At 39.9% G+C, this 22,039-nt stretch overlaps 1 non-coding gene across 1 annotated transcript; it reads left to right on the plus strand.

Annotated features, from left to right (window-relative positions):
* The first annotated feature begins 21,171 nt into the window (after window positions 1-21,171).
* On the plus strand, window positions 21,172-21,278 carry LOC142425071 (U6 spliceosomal RNA). The gene has a single exon (XR_012779447.1). It is a non-coding gene; the product is annotated as a U6 spliceosomal RNA (small nuclear RNA).
* The last annotated feature ends 761 nt before the right edge of the window (window positions 21,279-22,039 follow it).

Raw genomic sequence — 22,039 nt, forward strand, 5'->3', positions numbered from 1 at the left:
CCTCTACGGTGGCTCTTAGTTGGAATAGACTCAATAGCAGTATTTTGAGCTATTGGTAATGTTCTTAAATGGTGGTTTTGGGAAACAAAGATTATTAAATAGGTGACTGTAATCTTATTTTATATTACTATTAATTTCCAAACCTGCCAATTTAAGAAATAATTTAAACTATGAAAGGCTTTGTTTCATAAGTTTAATAATTTTAACCTAATTACCATGAAATTTTAATATCACGGTTATAATCTACATGTTTATATGCAAAATAAATATATATGCTTTATACCTAAAAAAGATTCTTGTTTTCACCTATCACAAGCAAAAAAATACCTCCATTCAAAGCAGATGCTGCTATATAATCTTAGAGTAGCGTATGACATTAAGTCTCATCTCCAAATTGACAGATGACCTATAGTCAGAGGCTTGCATTACGGTGTGTGTAATTGGGAAATGAAACAATTACTTAGGTGAGTGAGGCAGTCGTTGCTGTAACAACTATCAGGTCATGGTGGTAATCTTGTGACCTATAGGAAAACACCCCCAATATCTCCAAATTTAACCCAAGTATAAATCCTACCAGATGAAAAGATAAATCAGCAGTTTTATAACAGAACTACATTTTGTACATATTTGTAATGAAAAGAAAATCCTGCTGAAGGCATTTCTGGATATCACTCACTGCCATCCAGCTGATGTGACTCGTGGGGATCCTATTGGACTGGGTAAATCTGCCCCTGTGAGTTTCTGAGACTGTAACTCTTTACAGGAGTAGAAAGCCCAGTCTTTCTCTTACAGAGCAGCTCGTGGTTTTGAACAACTTGTCTTATGGTTATCAGGTCAAAGTATAACCACTATGCTACCAGGAATCATACAATTCTGGATATAGTAGTCAATTGATTTTCTTTGGCAACTGATAAACAATACTGTGTAGAAATAAAGATTATAGTCCCTATATCTGAAAATTATATTCTCTTTTTTCCTCAGGAAAAGGGAGATGTCAGATGCCAATTGAATGTAATTTCAATGACTTGAATAAGGATAGAATACAAGAAGGGCTAAAAAGTTAATTTGGCTAAAAGCAAATATTAGGGATTTGTCTTGCCTTTATCCCATTTTTTTTTTCCAGCAGAGAATTGTTATGGGAAATTCTTTCCCAATCTGCCAACATAGGATGCCTCAAACGTTGACGTTCACTAAAGGAGAGACAGGAAAATGTGATTTCCAGTCCAGATACACATAAACAAACACTATGGGAGAGGAGAACCGTGCTTTTGAGTTTATGAAACTGAATCTTTAAGAAATAAATAGCTGATAGCGTCACATTCTCCAGTGGAGCAGCTGGCGCATCAGAGAGCTCACCGTGTAGTGGAAATCCAACGCTTATCCCACACGCCCACCCGGGCTCTCTCATTCGGGCAGTCCACGATATAGTTAATATTCCTCACCAACATGATGTATTATGCTTCTCTGGTCTTCTCTGTTTATTGTCCAGCTTAAGGTGCTGATTGACGCCATGAATGAGATCAGACACGTCTTGATCCTCTGAGTGACATCCCGGAAATGTCACACTTCTAGGGGGCCTTTTGCATCACTTTTGTGCAATGCAAGTCTTGACTGGTCTTTCCATGAATGTTGAGTGGGTTTCTAAGTGAAATCCTTGACAACTTCAGTCTTTTCTCCATTTTTTATCTGATGTTGCTTTTTTGCCCAATGGTGAGGTTTCCCTTTCTTTTAATTGAAGTTCAATTCATCCTAAAGGCTTTAGTTTCAGATTTTTCAGAGTAAGTTTTTCAGGTCCCCCTATCTTTTAACCAGCAGGGCTTTGTCATTTACATATCACAGTTTGTCATGAATTTTCCTCCTTGTCTACCTCCTTTTTCTTCTTTATGTAGTCTAGGTTTTCTGATTATTTCCTCTGCCTCCAGATTAAGTAATTGATTCAATTTGCTTGAATGTTATATATATATATATATTCCTGTCCCACACAGCATTACACTTCAGAATAGCTCTTGGCATGTCCTTTTTGACAATGGACACATTCCCAGCATAACAAGCTATATGATTTTCTGATTAAAAATGGCTAACACCATTTCATTTTAGCTCACTAATGCCTAGAATATTGATTTGTATGTGTTCATTTTCATTTTACAACTTACAACTTTCCTAGATTCATACTTCTTATATTCCAAGGTCCAATTATTGTATCCTCTTATTGTGCCTGAAGTACTACCTCTTGGATTGTGTATAATTCAGCAAAAGCACAATTACATGTTCTGGAATTTTTATTTTTAGAAATGTTATCCATAAGATGATGATATCCACAGAGTTTAATTTAATTTCTTAGTCATTAAAACGCAAGTAAACATCTTGCTTGTGTTCTTGGCACACTGTCGCTGGGAGCTCCTTGGTGACAGAGTGGCTACGCATTGAAGTGCTCATTGCAAGGTCAAAAGTTAAAAACAAGCAACCGCTCTGTGGGAGAAGGAAAGGGTTCTCTGCGCCCTGGTGGTATACTGGTTATGCAACAAGCTGTGATCACATGGTCAGCGGTTTGAAACCACCAGCAGCTCTGTGGGAGGAAACCTGAGCTCTTTACTCCCATAAACTGTTCCAGTCTCATAAACCTGCAGGGGTCCCTGAGTCAGCACTGATTAGATAACCGTGAGACTTTCGACTCCCATAAAGAGTCATCGTGTCAGAAGCCCACCCTGTCCAATAGGGTCGCTAGGAGTTGGCATGGACTCGATGGCAGTGCGTTTGTGATTTGAGTTTGGTTGTTGCTAAGTGACATGTCAATTACCACCTATAGCTACCCTATATAACAGAGCAGAACTTATCCATGGAGTTTACTAGGCTTTGACATGTATTGAATGAGAACTCCAGGTCTCTTGGCAGATTTATCCTGTACGTTCTAACCACTGACCTACAGGTTTTCAGTGAAGTGCTTAACCACCGAGTCAAGAGACTGTAACATCTATAATACAAAGAAGAGGTCTGAACATAAAATTAGATTTGCAGAGAGACAGAAAACGAGTTGCTCTTAACTGCAGTTTAATGCTAGAGTAATTTACCAATATCTAAACTGAGTAAACTAGTATGAACTGTGGCAGTTAGATTTCATATCAATTTGGATATTTATGGAAGTGTAGGGGTGGAATAGGCGCTGTCAATCCAGTCACCCAATGCCTTGCTTGGGGGTGTGACCTTCTTATAAAGAAGACATTGAGAATCTCCCTGCTTGCGGGGATGCTGCCTACCTCCAGGTGTAGTCCTGTGCGAGGGCCCCCAGCCTGAGAGCTGGTCATGCCTGCTATGTTTCCATTTACGTTGGATCCACTTGACTGCACCCAGCAGCCTGTGATCTTCCTGCATCCTGCTGGACCTTTCTAAGTCATCTGTCTAAAGCTCTGTGAGTCTGAAGAGGGCCAACACATGTAGCAGGCTTATGGATTTGACTTAGTCTGGTCTGGGATGCTTTCTTGAGATAAAGCTCTGTTATATATGAGTGTCACTGATTTTGTTTCTCAACACAACCTAGCCTAGCACAAGGCATCTCGTGGTCCAGTGGATGCTTACACTCCTGGCCCTTGCAGGTCTTGAGATTCCCCAGCCTACTTTTGAGAAGGCTCATTTTATATGTCTCAGAATGGCAATTACACCAAATCCTGATAACAATCACAACTGAATCCCATCAGTATTATACCTCATCTTCTCCTATGCCGACCCATCAGGGAAACGTGGTTTGGTGAGAGTTAAATGGCTGGAAGAGCTACATTAAATCATTTGCTTTCCTGCATAAACTTATGTAATTCAGTCATTTCTCTCAGTTATTGCTTTCAGATTTCAGACTTAGTATTATTTAGTGTCAATTCTCCCCAGATTGATCTATAAACTTAACAGCAATTCCATTCAAAATTTCAAAAAATATTTATAAAGAAATTTGAAATCTCATCTAAAGTGTCCATAACTATTCAAAGGAACTGAAATAGAACAAAAAATTTTTAAGTTTCTTTAAGACTAATATCAATTGTGTTTGAGACTTAATATGTAGTAGCAGTAAACATGGTTATATTGTTGGTTTAAAAATTGAAATATGGAACATAATAGAGCCTCCAGAAATAAATTTACATGTATATGGGTAACTGCTTTTTAACAAGGTTGCCCAAATCTAATTTGGACAACTACTGTTCTAAACAATTGAATATCCATTTACCAAAAATAAAGTGCACTAATATGTATTAGCATAATATAAACTAAGGAATCAAGATATAGAAAAATTAAAATTATATCCTAGAAATAAATATAACAGAGAACCACTGCGATCCTCTTCAAAATTTCTTAGATACATTAATAAAAGAAAATAATAGCAAATTACATTATTATATAGATTTTCTGGATTATTAAAGATAGTAAGCAAATGAAAATATAAGCAATAGATTGGCTCAAAATATTTGCAAATCACATAGCTAATGAAATATTTGTTGTGTAGAATATCAAAGGAACTATTAAAAATGCAATAGTAGTAAGCAAACTCAAGAAAAATATGAGGAAAAAATTTTAGCTGTCTACCAAAGAAGACATTTGGATGGCACACTGGTGCATGAAAAGTTATAATCATTTAGGAAATATAAGTTACAAAAAATAGATATCACTTCACACCAATTAAGTAGCTGAAATACAAATAAGACAAAATAAATCTAAATCTTAAACTCATTATATCAAATGTTGTTAAGAATGGGTAGGAATAATCATACACTATGGTGACACTAGAAAACTAGAAAACCATTTGGTATATAAATCCATTTTTCATGTTCTTAACAAGCATTTTCCTGAGATTCAAAGAGTATTTGTGCTTATATATGAATGTACATACTTATATTAATTATAAATTTATACCATCAAAAATTCTGAACAAATGTAATGTCAATGAAAAGAGAGGAAAATAAATAATCAATAGTATGTATAGTATAGTTGAAGGGTATGCCATTATCTTGATAATTATTATGGATTTTTGAAAATTCATAACACACAAACACACACTGAAATATATTGTATATAAAATAATACACTATTGGCACAAGTTATCAAAATCTATGATTTTAAAATGGCATTACTGAATTTAAAAAATGCTCTCTGACTGTATAAATGTTAAGATGTATAAACTAATGTGTATCCACCAGAGCAGATCCATGGCTGCTGGAGGGAAAAGGCCTGGGCAAGAAGAGGAGGGAAGAGAGGAGATTAGGACAGGAGATGGGGGAACTCTGGAGAATGATTACTAAGGATGATAAGAGGATTTGGAGATGATGTATAAGGAGGAAAATGTTTATTGTCTTGACGATGGTGATATATTTTTTAAATTACAATAATTTAAATTATATTAAAACAGGAGTATTTGGAAATGATTACTATGAGGTTCTCAGTTCATAAGTATGTGGTTGTATTTCCAACAACACATGCTTACACGTCTCAATGGATAGCTACACACAAATGCACTTGTCCTAATCCTGTTCTGGGGCCTTCCTAAAAAAGGCCCAATCAAAAAAATGTGGCAAAGATATTAGACAGTGCTGGCTATCACATAAAATAGCATCTGGGGTTTTAAAGGCTTGCTCCTAACAAGCAGCCATTTAAGTGAGATGTCAACTAAGTCCACATGGAAGAAGCACACCATCATCAGTCACCAAAGGTGTAAATCATATCATCTGAAGTCAATGAAGAGATTAGTACCAGAGCATAAATTGTGAGAATCCAATGTGCAAAAGACTATGGATGACAGTTGTCTCATTTGGGGAATTACATAGGAAATCAGCTTCTGGTGATCTCCCTCTATGCATCATTGAGGGGTGGGAGATGACGTTACCAAACAGAGTGCTTTGGAGAGATGAGTGCCGAAGATCAAAGGAATAAACCTGACTTGAACAGTTAAAGCTTTGTCAGTTGATTCCCGCCTTTGATGTACACTGGACCTGATCTGGTTTTCAACATTTTCTGTATATTTGTTTAGTTTGTTCATATTAGGGTTTATTTCAGTGGTGTTATGTCATTGGGTGTCACCCTATTGAAGTGCTATACGTTTTTCTGGTTTTCAGTGTGTGAAACCCAGGATTGATGAACCTATAGGGACAGAGAGTAGGAAAGGGTATTAGGGTAGGGGGTACAGTGGTGGTTGGGGGAGTGGGGTATAAAAGGGGGACAATGTCAAGGATTTCAGGAAGGAAAATAATGGAATCTGATTATAGTAGCAATTGCACAATACTGCTTGATAGGACTGAATTATGGAACGGGATGCTATATGTATGAACTCCCAATTAATAATAAATTAAAAACACAACGAAACAGAGTGACTAACTTCCCAGGGAAGCTGCTGAATCATTTAAATTCAAGACGGGAAAATCCACTCAGAATGTTGTAGGGACTGATGTTTTTGTTTGCTGTCATTGCAAAGGACTAATCTTGAGCACATTTTTCAAGGACACAGGACAATCACGGCCAGGGGAGCGGGGGGTGATGCTTCCTGTGATGTGTTTTGTTTTTTTAATTGCGTTGTTTTGTTTTGCCATTTAATTGAATCCAGAATTTGTGAGAAGGAAATCCAGGGAAACAACAGTGTTTCTGCTTATGTTTCAAGAGTAGCGAGGGTTATCCTACAAGGTGTTCCACTGGGAAACTTGCTTGCATCGGCCCCATAATCTGAATATTTCCCTGTCACCCTCCTCTGTGATCCCCCAATTTAAATATTATATCAAAAGAGCAGTAATTAGGCCCCCAAGGACGTCAACACTACCATTTTGACTCGGTGTAAATTGAAGAGTACAACATGCTTTGGAGAATGGTTAGAGTGATGGAAATTCCGCTTGCAGACTCACATGAGGCCTGTGTTGAGAAACATAGGTCCACATGTGGATCATATTGGATCATATGGTTCAGTAAAATTTCTTTGATTTTTATAGCAACACGTTTTGCATTATCCTTGGAATAATAGCAAGAGCAGATAAAATGTTATTAGGTGTCATTGAGCCAATTCTGATTTTGTATACAACCAAATGAAACATTGCCAGGTCCCATGCCAACCTCACATTTTCCCCTCTGCTTGAGCCACTTTTTAAAGCCATGGTGTCAATCATCTTGCTGAGGAACTTCCTCTTTTTGCTACTTTTCTGCTTCATCATGTCCTTCTCTAGGGAATGGTCTCTCCGACATGTCTAAAGGTACTTGAGCTGAAAGGGTGTGAAGCTACGGAGAATTGCCTTTATTTCTGGAGGGTCGCCATCTGAAAATTATGATCATGAATGAATTAATAGACTCATTAACATACCACTTAATTAGATATAGTCTATAGATATCACTATTTGGTGAAGCTCTATGAAAAATGAGGTAAATTAAGGCCCAAGTGTCGGCCACTGGAGATCCCCTCATAGAGGGGTTTAGGAGAGGAGATGGGTCAGTCAGGGTGCAAGGTAGTACCGATGAAGAACACAGCTTTCCCCCAGATCCTGGATGCTTCCTCCCTACAACTACCATGATCCGAATTCTACCTTGCAGGGCTGGATAGGGGAGAGGTTGTACACTGGTACATATGAGGGCTGGAGGCACAGGGAATCCAGGGTGGATGATACCTTCAGGACCAAGGGTGTGAGGGGCGATGCTGGGAGAGTGTAGGGTGAGTGGGTTGGAAAGGGGAAACTGATTACAGGGATCCACATGTGACCTCCTCCCTGGGAGAGGGACGGCAGAGAAGGGGGGGAAGAGAGACTCCGGATAGAGCAAGATATGACAAAATAACGATGTATAAATTACAAAGGGCACATGAGGGAGGGGGGAGCGGGGAGGGAGGGGAAAAAAAAAGAGGACCTGATACAAAGGGCTTAAGTGGAGAGCAAATGCTTTGAGAATGATTGGGGTGGGGAATGTATGGATGTGCTTTATACAATTGATGTATGTATATGTATGGATTGTGATAATAGTTGTATGAGTCCCTAATAAAATGTAAAAAAAGAAAAGGGGAAAAAAAAGAAAGAAAGAAAAAATGATTAGGGCAAAGAATGTACAGATGTGCTTTATACAATTGATGTATGTATACGTATGGACTGTGATAAGAGTTGTATGAGCCCCTAATAAAACGTTTAAAAAAAAACAAAAGAAAAATTAGGTAAATTATAAAATAGGTTTGAAAAATAGACCCACCTCAAAAAAACATTTAAATTGGTTTAGTTCATTTTTTTAAAATCACATAATCTCTGTCACAGAATTATTTTTAAATCCCAACCAAATCAACGTTCATGGAACATCCATCAAGAAACATTGCTTTAGGATCATTACGATACCTGCCTCATATTCAAATAAATATACATTTTCTGCACGTATTCACTACTTTCCCAATGTACATGAGAGGCCCTTAGTCTGAATCAAAGTAAGATCCACTCTAAGAATTAATCCTTCATGATTTTAGGGACTTAAATGGATGCATTTGTTTTTCCTTCACTTTTGATATGTCCCACAATTAGTTGTACTTTTTAGTAGTTTGACAATTATTTCAAGCCTTACTACCAGTTATACAGTTCTAAAATGAGCCTTGGAAGAGTCAGAGAGATGGCTAGCTACAGATGAAAATCAACTCCACATTTTGCTTGCCTTCGTTGGTCTCAGTCTTTTTCATCAGTAAAAATTTGTTTATGTTATAGAGTCTACTATAAATATATAAAAATAAAATTACTCTCAAACTCATCAGACAATTGGCCGATAGCATAATGAATCTCAGAATTAACATTCATTTTTGAAACCTAAATGGTTTAACTTATTGCTACACCAGCTCTTTATTTCATGGACTATAAAATTCACGAAATATTGAGCTTCATGGGCTATGAAATAAAAGCCTATAAAAATGTCTTGAAATGTGTAATTATCTGCTAGATCAGGCATTTTTACTAAGCACATAATAAAATACATTGTGATTTTTCTGTTAGAATTACTTGATATCTAAAACTGAGGGGGATCTAATTGGAAAATAAATAAGACCATCATAATATGCAAATAAAACAAATGAATGTCAATTAATAATAAGATCCATCCTTCTAAAATTATTCAATACAATTAGGTTTTCCTAAACCGCCATTACGCCTGCTACAAAATTCCAGGAAATGAGTAAACAGGTTTAATTACAGAAAATAAAATAAAATCGCTACCACCAAAGGTCTAAATCTGACGCTTGACAGTTTTAGTGCTTATTTTACTTCCTCTTCAAAATGGACTGAGAAATTGCTTAGAGTATTTAAATGTGTCTTCCAGGGAGCTATACAATAGCTTGCTTTTTTCCCCTCCCCATCTCCTGGATTGTACATGTACAATTATAATAACCTCCGCGGGGAAAATGTCATTCCAAGTGTGCCTCACATTACTTTCCAAGCGAACATCTAATTTTTTTGTTACTATTCTATTTGAATTGTTAGACCCAAACAAGTGATGGGTTCTTAGGTAGCGTTTCTTAATGTCTTCAGATTCTCATCACATGTGCTTTCTGAACCCCCTTGCACTTGTGTATTCTGACAACGTGCTCTCCCGTGGCTGTCAACTAGCTATTTCCCTGAAGACACACCAGCTGAAAGCTTACCTTCTTTTATCTTTGACTATAAACCTGTCTGTCAGCATTTTATTTCAAAATTCACCTAAAACCTGACTGGGGTTTCAAATAAACTATTCCAAATATCTGATTTAACAACTTTCCTTGAGTATCAATTTAGCTAATCCATGAATCAAAGTATCCAGATATCTTAATATTTGTTTATAGGTGCATACAAAGAGCAAATGCATCCATAAGCCCATGTTAGCCTATTCTATGTGGTTTTCTTTGTTAATCATCTCCTGTTTCTCTTTTCATGCTAGTGACTGCCATGGACAACTACTAGCTGTCCAATAATATCTACTGACTCCTTTCAATCACAAGAACATTTATGAGGATGGTGCAGGATTGGATGGTCATTCCTTCTCTGGCACCCGATGTTGCTAAGAGTTCACCCCAATCTGCAGCACCTAACACCCACCCCCACTCATAGCAGGGACCCTTGGTATTTGGCTGCACACATTGCCTGATAAAGACTACAATCCCTTGGCCTCCTGGCAGTTTTATGTTGCTCATTGGCTAATTTTTAGTAAATGTCCTTGGTAGTTTCTGAGAAAATTCCTGGGGTGGGGACACCCAGCGTCTGTGTAAGTTTTCCCATTCTCTTTCTACTCGCTGGCTCTCTCTCTCTCTCCCGCTCTGTTTCTTTCTTCTTTTCATTTTCATCTTCTAAGTCAAGCAGTCCTTAAGCAACGGCATAGCCACCAGGCTGACTTACCACATGCCTGTCAATTTAGTTGGTAAAGAAGCATCAAGCTCAGGGAGAGATAGTTGGGTTGTACGCTGAGTGAAGCAAGCAGCATGGGCTTCCTGCTTAGTCAGTGCCTTTTCCCTCTCCCCTGAGGTCAATTAATTGCAGGCCCAGGAAGATCTTAGAGGTTATTCTATGGGTCTGTTCTACAGTTTAGCAATATTGAGGTGGTAGAAATCATTTATCCTATGAGAGGGCTGATGGTAAGACTATATACGCTTATGAAAAAGATGTTTTCTTATTATCATAGAAAGTAAGCAAATTGCCCTGAGAGATAGAAGAGTGCACTTCTTGTTCTGATATGTTTCCAAAAAGAAGAGAAATCTCTTTGGAGGGAGAAGCTGTTTTAACTTTCCAGAAATTCTTGTCTGTACCATCGACTTTAAATTGGCTATAATAGTTTGCTCAGAAGGTATGCACAAATACCATACCATTGAGAATGATCACCTAACATATTATCAGAAGAGATCAGTCCTTGGAAAATGACATCATGCTTGATAGAGACACAGTGAAAAAGAGAAAGACCCAGGAGGACTTGAGGTGGCACAGTACAGCAATAGGCTTGACCATAACCAAAATTGTAGGATGGTGCAGGACCAGGCAGTGCTTTTTTGCCCCCACCCTCTTTTCTAGAGGTGCCTTATGAGTCAGTACTGACTCTATAGCACCTAACAATAACAAAAACAACACAGCATCTGATTCCATAATACAAATATGGTAGCATTATGAAAAGGAAATTCACATTTTAGGCAAAGTAAAATAGTATGAGAGGATAAACCTGTATCACTGAAAAGACAAAGCTTTTCCTTAGTGGGAGACGATGGAGAACATTAGTAGCTATGATAGTTAGATTATTGTGTCAACTTGGCTGGGCCAGAATTCTCAGTAGTTTGGTAGTTAACACTTGGTAATCCCTTGATCTGATTTGTCAGTTCCATTGAGTCCATCGAGTCAATGCTGATCCCCCTGTGGATTTCTGAGACTGTCACTGTTTACTGGAGTGGGAAGCCCAGTCTTTTCCCCTGTAGAGATGCTGGTTGTTTAGAACTGTGGACCAAGAAGATCACAGTCGAATGTATAACCACTACCCCATCAGGACTCCTTACTTGACCTGATCAAATGTAATCAGAGTCAATCAGTTGAAAGACTACATTATGGATTAAGATTAAGGTAGAGTATAAAATTCTTACTCAAGTCAGGGTCTGATGAAATTAAAAGGAAGTTTCCTTGGGGATGTGGTCTCCTACCCATAGGAGGACACTATGGGAAATCTTCCTTTGCTTTTTGCTGAATCTGGATCCTGCATCAGGCTCATTGACTTGTGGTGTTTGGACTTCAGCCAACTACTTAAGAGGCCTACCATTTGACCTATCAGTTATGGATTCATTTGACCTTAAAGCCTGACCACCTTACCTTACATTCATTCACCTCCTTCGGCACAAGTCTGTGATCTCATCTCATCAAGGCGTGTTCCTTTCAGCTGGCACTCTGCTTTACTAAATAAAATGTTGGTTTCCTATTACGCTTTCCTGATAACATGCCCAGAGTCCAGGAGGCAAAACCTCACTATCCTCATTTGAAGGAGCATTCCGGTTGTACTTCTTCTAAGAAAGATTTATTTACTCTTTTGGTACTAAATGATACTTTGAATATTCTTACTCAGAACCAAAATTCAAATGTATCAGTTCTTATATGAATATTTTTCATGATTCACATGCAGGTGAGATGGTTGAACATATCATGGTTTGGTCAGGCATACCTGAGTCCTCTAGGTCACATCAGTGCTCTTGAACACTTTAAAGAAATCTTGTACAGCCTATTTGTTGAACATAATATGTTATTGGATTTCTTGACTGTGACTTACATGACCACTGATTGTGCATTTAATATAATGGAATCTTTGATAACTTCCATCTTTTATCTATTTACCATATTTTGAGGTCCAGTGTTGAGGGTTGTTGTTTTCTTTACTTTGGGTTGTAATCCCTGCCAAAAGCTATAATCTTTGATCTTCATCAGTAAGTGAATTAAATCCAGTTACTTTTCATGAAATAAGTTATGTCATCTGAATACCAGATTGGTAAGGAGCCTGCATCCAACTCTGATGCTGTGTTCTTCATTTAGTCTAGTGCACGGATTGGCAAACGGTAGCACAGGAATCATGCAGCTCTCTCAGTACGTACATGCAGCTTTGAAGTAAAATTGAGAAATTCAAAGAAAAATATTCAGATTAATATAATTGCTTTATTTATAAAATATATATTTATTGATCTCAAATGATTTTTAAATTGTAATAAGGAACAGGATTGCCTCTTCCATCTTAAGAGTTTACCTGCCTCTGGTTGTATCATATTTTTGGCCCAGCATACAAATTGAATAAATATTTTGAAAATATATAACCATTAAACACATCTTTTCTGACTTTAAGCTATATATCCTTATTCTATCTAAATCATGTCCCTTGGTCTGTGCACCAATTCCACTTGTGTACCATGAAGTGTTCTGGAATTGCCATTCTTCTCAATGTATGTATAGTTTCTTATGATTCTTGCATTTGAGTGGAAGACTACATAGTTAATTAGATATAAGTAAACGTCTTTCTGGCACTCTCTGCTTTCAGCCAAGATTCCATTATTCACAGATAGTGAGTCCTTACCCTGGTGGATATGAGGCATATTAATCACACAAGGTGGAACACACAGGTAGATAAACTAAATCTTATTGCGAGGCTAGCCTCAGAGCATCCTCTGAGTGACTCAGCTGCTTATTGGTTGCTCATATTATCCCCTATTTCCACCCTGTACTCATGCTGTGTATCTACAAATACTAAGTACAGGTTACATTCAGGTAGGTTGTAATTTTGACAATACATGGCAGGTCATATAGACCATAGACACCAGGTGCAATAAAATGCAGAGTTTGTTATGTTGCCATCAAATGTCCACCTGACTATGCCTTATCAATTATATATAATGACCAAGATGGCTGAAGGGGTCAACTTGACTCCCAGCAAGGCTCAAGTAGCAATTAAATTCTAAGTTCTGACTGAGTTCATGAAAATGGCACCACTGAACAAGCGGCCATCTAGCTCAGAAGCTACAAAGCCCACATGGAAGAAGCACACCAGCCTGTATGATCACAAGGTGCCAAGGGGACCAGGTAAAAGGCATCATGCAAAAAAAAAAAATATATATATATATATATATATATACCATAGTGAATGAAGGGGGAAGTGCAGAATGGAGACCCAAAGCCTATTTGTCGGCCACTAGAGATCCCCTCACAGAGGGGTTTAGGAGAGGAGATGGGTCAGTCAGGGTGTGATGTAGTACCAATGAAGAACACAGCTTTCCCCCAGATCCTGGATGCTTCCTCCCCCCAACTACCATGATCCAAATTCTACCTTGCAGGACTGGATAGGGCAGAGGTTGTACACTGGTGCATATGGGAGCTGGAGGCACAGGGAATCCAGGGTGGATGATACCTTCAGGACCAGGGGTGTGAGGGGCAAGGCTGGGAGAGTGTAGGGTGAGTAGGTTGGAAAGAGGGAACTGATTACAAGGATCCACATGTGACCTCCTCCCTGGGAGACGGATGGCAGAGAAGTGGGGGAAGGGAGACTCCGGATAGGGAAAGACATGACAAAATAACAATCTATAAATTATCAAGGGCTCATGAGGGAGGGAGGAGCGGGGAGAGAGGGGAAAAAAAAGAGGACCTGATGCAAAGGGGCTTAAATGGAGAGCAGATGCTTTGAAAATGATTGGGGCAAAGAATGTATGGATGTGCTTTATACAATTGATGTATGTATATATATGGATTGTGATAAGAGTTGTATGAGCCCCTAAGAAAATGTAAAAAAATGAAAATAAATAAACAAACAAACAAAAAAAGAAGGAAAAAAATGGCAACAAAAGTCGGTAACAAATAAACAAGATTAAGCAGGCCTCCACAAGGCTGACTGCAACCGCGGCAGACTGCCTCGTCACTCCCGATGCTTCTGACGCCAGCAACACGCCTTATTACATGCTCTCTTCAATCTGCATTCCTGGTCCATGTGCTGCTGGAACTAGTTAGAAATATGTTCAGCAAACTTGGACCAGCATTTTATACTAAAGATATTGTGGGATCATTTTTGAATTTGACTCATCTTTTTTTCAAATAATCAAAAATATAAATATCTTCCAGTCAGATGACCAGAGAACTGTCTGCTACTTTTTTATAACATCTGTGAATGCTTTGTTGCAGGTGTGTTTTCAGCACAGCATCCAAATATAATCTGTGTAATGATTTATAACTTATCTATTTAAACTATATATTTATAACCAAAGTAGTATAAGTTATGTGCCGCCAAACTTAGATATTCCCAGACTTTTTCAGCTAATGGAAAAAATATTATCTCTACATGTATTTTTTCAAAAATTGAAAGGCATGTTTACAACATCTATATGGCAACAAATGTTTACCATTCTCTAAGATCAAAGATCACTTTTGGTTATATCACAATATCACACTTCTGTTTATGAATAATTTATTTTTCTTAGACCCACATAGTAGCCTGCTTTCTGTGAAGTCACAGGAAGGAAAGTCTGTCATAAACAAAGATGCCAATACTGCAAGTTTCCGAGATGATGATACACTGAGTCGACCCCCTTTACCTTGGCTGCAAAACGAAAAGATCCTTTAACAAACAGCATTTTCTATTATGAACTCATTATTCAAAGTGTCCTTAATATTGTTTTGCTTGAGTCTCATATCACCTAATATCTGTTCTGCTCTAGCCGCTCTATTGTTTGTTAATACACTGCCTAAATTTCTCACCTCCATCCCCACCACCAAAACAAAACCTAAGGTCAAGTTGACAATAACACATATTGACCCTATAGGGGAGATTAGAACTATTCCTTAGGATTTCAGAGATTAAATATTTATGGAAGCAGACACCTTCGTCGTTCTACTTCCGATCGTTGGATGGTTTTAAACAGCCAGCTTTACAGTTAGCAGCCCAATGCCAACACACAAAGCTTTTTAAACTCCTATTGTCATGACCACTCACACCAGTGGAACATAAGTATCCAACAGGTCAATGAAGGAATGCTATTTCATACTGTTTTAGTCTATTGTCTTTCCAACAATAAGTACGCGTATAATACCCTGAAATGTTAAAAACCTTACCAAAAGTATAATGGGACTTATAAAGAAGAAGGAAAATAAGTGTCTTTAAAAGGTGATGGAAAAAAAGAGTGAAAAATAATGGTATTTATCTCACAAATTATTTGGAACCTTTCTTACAGAACACCCTCCATTGACTAAGTTGACATAATTGATTAAACTAGGCTTTGCATCTTCAGTAAGATCGATGATAGATGTTTACTCTTGACTTACTGCCACTGTTTTGAGTTGCTTCCAATTCACAGGAGCCCTGTCAGGCAGGACAGAACTGCTCCTTGAGGGTTCTGGGCATGTAAATGGGAGCAGACACTCATTTCCTCCTAACAAACTACTGGTGTTTTGAAACTACTGATCATCAACAACAGTACCAACTATGATCATTATTAGATTCTTCATCCACCTGACTCAGAAAGGGTTTTTTGGGGGTTGATTTTGCTTTTGATATTTAAGTCAGGAGGCAATAGTTGGTCAGTTATCCGTTTATACTAGGACAAGAGAAATTTGCATTGCTATGGAGTAGCTTGGGGAGCTCTAGTGGCTTAGTGGTACTGTGTTGGGCTGCTGACTACAAGGTCATCAGTTTGAAACCAGACATCCCACAGCAGCAATACCAGGCCTTCAAACCCTGTAAAGAGTTAGTCTTGGAAACTCAAAGGGACAGTTCTAGCCTATCCTAAGTTCACTATTGGTATCCACTTGATGGCAGTGAGTTTGTGTTTGTTTATTTGCTTGTTTATAGAACCGCTTTCCATGGGTTCACATATTTTGGTTCAAGTTTTGACCATTAACAATTGGTTTCCTAGATAGAAAATCCTCAGAAATCAAGGAACAATATGTATTTTTAATCAGACACACCCACAATATGTGCGGTTGTTGCCACGTGCCTTCAAATCAGTTCCAACTCCCGTTCCTGGAGACCCTACGTACAACAGAATGAAACACAGCCAATGCTGTGCCACCTCCCTGGTTCCAGCCCAGGAGACCAAGTTTCACGAGTCTCACTGCTAAGAAGGTTTTTGGCTGCACTTCTTCAAAGGCAGATTTGGCGATTGCTCTGGTGTTCCTGGAATTGTCTTTACCAAGAAAGGAAGACTCTGCTCATCGACACAGGCAATGCTGAAGAATCTTATGAACTTTATTAAGAATTCTATCTAGGAGGGAAGTCATGACCTAAAAGCTAGTGAGGCAGGAAGATGACTCTCCTGAGCACATGCACAAAGGGGGACTCAGCAACTCGAGTGGGATGTGAGGGCCTCGGGGGTTTTCAGGCTAGAAGGCTCTGTGTCCATGAGATGAGGGGGAGGCACGGGTCTGGAGAAGGCAGCTCCGAGAGAGAAAGGTGGCCCACAGGATGGTGCTGGTCCCTGGGCTCTGAAACACGATCAGTGTCAAATAGCTTCCCTCTGAACGCTCGTCCCATGCAGTCACACACAGGCACCACAATCACCTCTGTCTATCCCTGGGCTCGCCGTCTCCAATTTTGCTCCAGTGGCTACTTTCAATTATAGTCTTTGTTACCTTCAATACTCTTTGCTAAGGACATCATTAAAATGCATCATTTTTTCTGTCTTCTATACACACAGACACTCAAGCATACACAATTATTTTGATTGGATCTGTTGAAAAGAAAAAATAATATTAATTATTGTATAATATATATTGCATTAAAAAAATAATAAAGCACCGCCATTGTGACCTTTCCAATTCACAGCAACTCTTTATAGAGTTTCTAGGGCTTTGCCAATCTTTACAGGAGCAGCCACCTCATCATTCTCCCATTGCACTGACTAGTCTTGGGGTTCACAGGCCAACCTGACCTTGACGTCACTAGTGAGTACAGCTCACTGCCATAGAGGGGATTCTGGTCATTTCACCAGGGTCAGTAAAAATCCAGTGAAGGCCGAACCTATACGGAGGTTCAAAATGGAGTTCAGACTCCCACTGTACACCATGGCTTGTCACAAGCCTAGTGAAGAGTTAATTTTTAAGGGATGAGGTATATTATTCTTTTATATACAGGAAGATAAAATTTGATCTCACCATACTTTTGAAGAACTCAGTTTTATGCATACTAAAATCACACATCAGAAAAGACTGTCTGGACCACTACCCTTTCTAAGGCAAGCGGAAGGTTCCCTGACCAACTGTGATCATGTGACTCTGAGGGCAGATATATGAGAACCAGTATTTCAACCTTTCCCATGAGCATATCCACCATTATTGTCATAAACTCACTAGCACTCACATTGTTCTACTGAAGTTCATATATCCATTACTTCATTTATGATTCAGCACAGCAATGTGGTAAGCATTTGTGTTACACTATGTTGTCTGGAGAAACAATCCATTCCAACACAGGGTGACAGGTCCAATGCGAGAGGGTGCCTTCCTCACACTGACAGAGCTGCAGGCCTATGAAAGCACACAGACTAGACGCCTGTGGCTACAGAAGCTCCTCAATCCAGAACCTAGCAGGGTGCCAATAACTCCCAAGTTGGATCCCAGGGTCAGCAGCTCACAAGTGGCTGCCCCTGAATGCAGACACAAAATCCAAGTAAGCAAAGAAGGGGCAGAGAGAGAAGTTCCCAGTGTCTCTTTTATGATAAGGGCACACCCCAAGGGGGACATCTGCAGGAGGTGACTTGATTGGTAGGTTGGACTCCACCCCTACACTTTCACACAGGTTCAAGGGGATATAAAATCTAACTGCCATGGTGTTAATTCATCTCTGATAGTGTCTAAAACAAACATTTATTATCATACATATGAGCATACGGTATTTTTTCTGTTCTCTGAGTTTCAATCTCCCTATTCACTAATAGTGGCCAGGGTTAATGTTTTGGTGACACAGGGTGAGGCAGCTTAGGGTCAGAAGTCCTTGCTGTGTGTATGTGGATAGACTAGTCTGAAAACTAAGTCTTCACTCCATTTTAATGTCTTCACAAAGTCTACAATCCATGTTGAATCTAAAAGTTTCCTTTACTTGCAGTTCTTCTAACCATGTTGCTGCCCTAACCTGGATGCTGCCCTAGCCAAATGGCCTGAAAGCGACCAGCCTACAGGTCTGGCAAGTGCAGGATATCACAATCTATCCTGAAAGTCTTTTCACTAGTATCAAACAGATGCCAGATGTGATAGCATGAAACTGAAGTGTCTTGAACAAAGCATTATTGATTTTTTTTTTGGTATGGGCTCTCAGAAGCAGACATGAATGAGAAAGTAATTTTAGGGCATATTCCCTGTAACATCTACCCTGTCCCTGCCCTATGGCAACAAACTAATAAATATGCAGCCTAAATTAGCGATGGAAATGGATTACCCACTCCTCCCTGCTGTGTCTAGACTTTGACTTTATTTATCTTTGCGCAAGTATATATAAATTTTGAAGCCGTAGTTACTTCTCTGTCTGCATACAAACAGACTCTGCCTCACTGTGTGTAGCTGGACCATCCCCACCCCTCAATAAGCCTGCTTCCATTCCCAGCAGGCGCTGTGACATTGCTTAATAACAAAAGACTGGGATAAGGACTCTAGTGAATGCCTCCTATTTTGCATTTTTATAACTCGATGAAGAGAGAAATATGCCTTAAAACAAGAGAAAGTACACAGCTACATGGGCATTTTCCAAGCCAAGCCCTACACTCTGCACACACCCACCGTGCGGTATTGCCGGTACTTCAAATATTTTCTCCAGTTTCTCTATGGCAGTGCCAAAGGAGGACTTTAACTTCGCACGCACATGCACACACACATACCCATCAGTCCATATTATTCAATGAATTTCTAATACTTTTACATGGAAGTCTAGTTTCAATATAGGGCCATCCTCAAGGTTTGGAAGCATTAACAACAGATACTGTGCTATGCAGTAGCTCAAGAGAACTGAGTGCTCGCCAGAAGAAGCTTCTGCCAAGGTGCAGGCTACCTTCTTTTCGTCTTCCCGTTACTGCTTATTCTGCGCTTTCGGAAGTCACCTGGCCTGCTGCACTGTCATCGGTTATGTGACATGGCTCTTCTAGCCCCAGCCTTGGGTGCTCCCACGAGAGGCTCCCATGTTCTCACGAAGGTGTGGGGAAGACATGATCGTGATCGGACCCTCTGCTTCCACTGTGAGTGAGGATTACCAAGGTTGATTGTCATGGCCTCCTGCTGACTCCAATGAGCCCTCTCAGAAGTAAGAGAGGGCTTTCCTTCCCAGCAAGAGAGACGACAATAGGCGAGTGAATCGTTTGGATCCAGAGTTCCCTGCATATTGAACCTCCCTCCTCGATCCAGGAGAGAACTTAGGGAACAGAAGGATGACGGAGGAGCAGCAACAGCAGAACCAGGCCTTAGAGGTGTGACAGAGCTAGGAACCTCCACCCAGCCCACCAAGTTAGCACAGCTGAGTGGCTCCCGGCCAAAGGCCAGCTGATGGAGGGGAATAGCTCTGAGCAATTAGGTGGGAGAGCTGGGTGTGTGGAACGGCAGGGCTGCCGCTCAGTGTGCCCTGGCGCATTTGGAGCGAGGCCTATAGTGGAATAGCATGTCCTTCGGGCATTTGATAGCAGCCTTAGAGGAGCCTTAAGCATGTTAAGAGAGTGCCTGAAGGACATCACGGTTGGCAAAGGACAGGCGCAGTGAAAAGGAGGGAGGCACCCAACAAGGAGTGACACTGTATGGATTCAAGCACGGGGACAATTGGGAGGATGGCACGGGATGGGGCAGCGTTTCCTTGTGTGGTGCATAGCATAGGGTCACGAAGGGTCACAGCCTTCTCAGTATCTAACAACAGCCAAAGAGCTTTGTAGCAGTCAGGGCTATGACAAGAGGCTTGCCTTTGGGCACAGCAGAGCAGAAGTTGTATTCTGAGTATTTCTCACCTCCTTGGTAACCTTTTAACTTCCCCAATAAGCCCCATCATCATGGGCCTTCCGAGGTCTGTGATATTGCAGTGAATTATCAAAAGGAGCTGAAAATGAGCGTGTTCATAAGAGAAGACCACGTGCCCACCTCAAGAAGCGATAGGCACCCACTTCCCTTCCTGCAACTTCCTCTTATTCCATTCTCCCTGGAAGAGCGTTCCTCTGGGTTGCTCCATGAAATCTCCATAGAATAAGCTGTTTCATAACTCAAACTCTAAGTTTAGCAAAACACTGGTTAAGGAGTTCTTAATATTGCCTTGGCTCTGTTGAAGCCTCACTTGGAAAATGTCAGCAGTCAGAATTTTCTTTTTGTGACTTTCTGAATCCCATGTTTCAAATGTCCTTTGGTGGCAAGAATTTGCTAAATCTTTAGAAAGTACTCCCTGGTGCTGGATAGTTTTGGTCCTTCAATAAATGCTTGACTTTAATTTTTACAGAAGCTGTAGATTGCAACTTGACATGCTAACATAATTATGCTGGCGAGTGTGATGGCGTAGGGACAGGCAGGGTTGTCTTTGTTGTATGTCGGCTCATTGTCCATCAGAACCAGCCAGGCTTCACCTAACAACAACCATGTCCCTACTTTACAGAAGCAAAAATGTAATTCCCATTTCGAAAAAGTCTCCCTCACACTAGGTTTCTCAAGATGGTGGCTGAGACATGCGTTTAGGCTGAGACCAAAACTCCACTTTGAATGGAAAGCAATCTTTGTGTTAAGAATGTGGGCAGTGCTCACTTCGGCAGCACATATACTAAAATTGGAACGATACAGAGAAGATTAGCATGGCCCCTGCGCAAGGATGACACGCAAATTTGTGAAGCGTTCCATATTTAAAAAAAAAAAAAAAGAATGTGGGCATTCCTGTAATTCTCCACTCTTCTGGGAGCAAAATAATTGGAAACATTTAGGGAATCATGTGATTTTCTCTGTGAATGTGGTTTGCTTCTTGAAGAATACAGTAGAATCCCAGTACTCCTCGACCGCATCGGGACTCGACATAATAGGATTTTGACATGAAATGTCAAACGTTTGCCTCACAGCTCAAAACCTAACCCGACGCACGTGGTTTTTGTAAACAAAAGCAGTTCGTGTTGAGGCCACTCGGCGTTAGTTGGCGTAGTTAGTGAGCGTTGTTTAAACCTTTTGCGGCTGTGTTCCTAAGTGTTTTGCTGTAATTTTCTTAGTTTTTGCGGCTTTTTGTTCTGTTCTTAGATAAAAAACATGGGTACTAAGAAAGACTTGTTTGAAAAGAATCATCATGATCACGAACTGCTTAATCGTGTTATCGAGAGTGTTGATAATTCCGTAAACTCTTTTAGAAAACAATTAAGGATGAGCCAACAGACCACAGCAGTAGACCACAAGAGACAGCACTCCCCCCGCCCCCGCCCCCACCCCCGCCCCCGCCCTTTTTTTTTTTTTGAGAAAGCCAGCCAGGTCCTAGTGAAAAAAGGCCAAGAAGGGAAAGAACTCCTGAAAAGCAGCTACCGGTTGATTTGATGGAAGGGGATCCCCCTTCCACACACTGCCTCTCTCTCCATCCCTCCTCTCCACATCCGTGTCCACAGATCCAGCTCCTCATCCATCTCAAGGTA

Source organism: Tenrec ecaudatus, chromosome 13 (assembly GCF_050624435.1).
Source record: "Tenrec ecaudatus isolate mTenEca1 chromosome 13, mTenEca1.hap1, whole genome shotgun sequence".
In the NCBI taxonomy this organism is placed as follows: Eukaryota; Metazoa; Chordata; class Mammalia; order Afrosoricida; family Tenrecidae; genus Tenrec; species Tenrec ecaudatus.